This window comes from Suricata suricatta, chromosome 8, assembly GCF_006229205.1.
Source record: "Suricata suricatta isolate VVHF042 chromosome 8, meerkat_22Aug2017_6uvM2_HiC, whole genome shotgun sequence".
Classification (NCBI taxonomy): domain Eukaryota; kingdom Metazoa; phylum Chordata; class Mammalia; order Carnivora; family Herpestidae; genus Suricata; species Suricata suricatta.
This window is the reverse complement of record NC_043707.1, coordinates 2,389,027-2,391,974: the sequence shown is the minus strand read 5'-3', so window position 1 is coordinate 2,391,974 and position 2,948 is coordinate 2,389,027. Positions and strand designations below refer to the sequence as shown.

Sequence of the window (2,948 nt, the reverse complement as noted above, 5' to 3'; positions counted from 1 at the left end):
CTGGAAGCTCAGCAGGGGGCTTCTGAATGCCACCCGGGGACTGCTGCACGTGAACCCCCAAGGTTGTGACTGTGGGGAGCGCTGCTTCTCACGGGTTCCCCTTCCCAACTACTGGCCTTGGACTAAACCTGACGCGGCCGCGGAAGGAGCACCCAGCCCCGGAATGCCTGCAGCCTCTGGAGCCCCAGGATTCCAATTAAGAAACTTAAAAGCACCCAGAATCGGCTGGAGGCTTTTAAAGATTTTCTTTTAATTCTCTCTTGCATTGTCCTGTTTCCACGCCCAATGGCTGAGGGTCCCAGGACAGTTCCTCCATTCTAAGAAATTTTTTCCTCAATCTCGAAGAAGTTTCCGTACCCCCCCCCCCCGCCAAAAAATAAAATAAAAGCCAGGGCTCGTCCGGGATTTGAACCCGGGACCTCTCGCACCCTAAGCGAGAATCATACCCCTAGACCAACGAGCCACGAGAGTCGTATCTTCTGGCACTCTTTATGACTTCGTGGGGACCCAGGGTTGGGACAGACGGGACCAAGGAAGTGACGCAAAGAGACGTTTCGGATTTCAGACCAGGGGGTAGGGGCTGAGTTCAGAAGTGGATAGACGCGGAGGGAGCCCAGTCAGAGTGGGGAGCAGACCCCTCACGCCCCCCAATCCGGTGGCCCCAGCGCTAACTGTAACCAATAATGAGCTCAAGGCCACGCAGACGGTCCATGCATTCCTGCGCCTCCCTGAGGTCACTTTGCAGACGTTTCTCAAATCCAGGAGCACACTGGCGACACCCTGGGGCAAAAGCCAGAGCTGCCCCCCTCCCCCCACCACCGTGGGAGGGCCAACCAGTATTGTGTGCCTTTGGCTTCTAGGTCAGTGGATCACTTTATGTGAACACACAGCCTCCCAGTGGTGCATCTCCTGCCGAGTTTCATGGTCCAAACCAAGAAAACGAACCGCCCAACGTGGGGCTCGAACCCACGACCCTGAGATTAAGAGTCTCATGCTCTACCGACTGAGCTAGCCGGGCGCCCCTCACTCCTGGCTCTATACAGTGTAGTGATCTGAAGTTGTCGGGAACTAGGTTAAGTAGTGACCTGGAACTGAGCATCGGGGCGGTTCGGCAGCCCTGGGCCCCACAGGAATTACCCGCTGCAGCCAGGGTGTAGCCAGCCTCGTACTTCCCTCCCCGCCCCCGGGCCTTCAGCTGGGGAACCCGCCTGGGCACGGTGCCCCCCCCCCCCCAGGCAGACCTGATGCCAGGCATAGGAGGAGTAGCCTCCGAAGCTGAGTGAAGGGAAAGCCTAGGGCAGGACGTACCCCAGTGGTTTAACTATTATTGATCCCTTGACAGACAGCTGGATTATTTCCAGTTTCTTGGCTGTTACATATACATAACAGCTATAAGCAACCGAGTACAGGTTTTTGTGTTAACATAAGTCTTCATTTTTTCTGGCATAAGTACCCAAAGGTGCAATTGCTGGGTCCCATGGTAATTACCTGTTTCCTTTCTAAAGAAACTGCCACGTTGTTTCCTAGCATGGCGGTTGGCCTTCTTTCCCCATCAACAATGTATGAGCCACCCAGCTTCTCCCGTGAAATTTTCAATAGAGAGTGTCCGCATCCTTGGGTCTCCAACCTCAAAGAAAACGTTGCTGAGGTTTCACTATCCAGTATGCAGTTTGCTGTAGTATTTTGTTGATATTTTTGGCAATTATGGGTATCATCTCCTTTTGCTAGTTTACTAAGAATTTTTTAATATTTATTTGGGGGGGGGAGGGCACAAGCAGGGAAGGGGCAGAGAGAGGGGGAGAGAGAATCCCAAGCAGGCTCTGCACTGTCAGTGCAAAGCCCCAAAAAACATTTGAACCCACCAACCAGCAGATCATGACCTGAGCCAAAATCAAGAGTGACGCACCTAACCAACTGAGCCACCCAGGCGCCCATACTAAGAATTTAACAAATCATAAATGGAAGTTAGATTATGTTGAATACTTTTCCTTCAATTTGTTGCATATATCTATAGCTTTTTCTAATGTCAAATCAATTTTGCGTTCCCTAGGAAAAACTCAACTTGGCCGTGGTATTTTCTTCTTCTTATATGTCATGAGATTTGGCTTGCTAGTATTTTGTTTCAGTATTTACATCCATTTTCATGAGATTATAGATTAAGTGCTTTTAAAATTCTCTTTCCTGCTGTTCAGTTTTTATATCAGAGTTGTGCTAGCCTTATAAAATGTGTTGTGGGATTCCGTCTTTGATTCTGTGAAAGATTTTGTGTGAGATAAAATCTAGTTTCTTGAATGTTTAGTAACATGCTCCACTGAAGCCATCTGAGTCAAGGATTTTCTTTAGAGGATAATTTTTGACCACTGATTCATTCTCTTTATTAATTTAAAGATCACTTACATTTTTATTCCATTTCGATGCCATGAAGGCACGTTTTTTAATTCAAAGAATGATATATTTTTCTATATTTTCATAAACTTGTTTAGCATATACTTCTATCATCTTTTTAAGTTACATGATGACTGTGAAGTCATTTTTATCCCTGATATGGTTGTGTGCACCTTCTTCATTTTTAAATCAATTTTTGCAGTTTTATCAACTTTGTTTCAAGATCTGCTTCAGGATTTGCCATTAATCTCTAGAGCATGCTTGTTTTCTACTTCACTGATTTCATAGTGTTATTTTTTCCCTTGTTCTAACTTCTTTGGATTACTTTTGCTGTTCTTTTTCTAACTTCTTGACATTACTTTTCAACCTTTCTTTTCTATTATACACATCCAAGACTATTAATTTCCCTCTAACTACTGCTTTAGCTATGTCTTACAGGTTTTGGTATGCAGAATTTTCACTGTATGAATTTATTTCAAAGTATGTATTTCTTTGAACAAGGTTCCTTTGTAATTTGCTCCATAACTCATGGAACTTTTAGAGGTGTGTTGCTTAATCTATAA

The 2,948-nt window shown here is 45.7% G+C and overlaps 2 non-coding genes across 2 annotated transcripts; both read right to left on the bottom strand.

Moving 5' to 3' along the window:
- Positions 1-391: 391 nt before the first annotated feature.
- Positions 392-463, bottom strand: TRNAP-AGG. Its single transcript has one exon. It is a non-coding gene; the product is annotated as a tRNA-Pro (tRNA).
- A 482-nt stretch (positions 464-945) lies between these two features.
- TRNAK-CUU lies at positions 946-1,018 on the bottom strand. The gene has a single exon. It is a non-coding gene; the product is annotated as a tRNA-Lys (tRNA).
- Between the last annotated feature and the right edge of the window lie 1,930 nt (positions 1,019-2,948).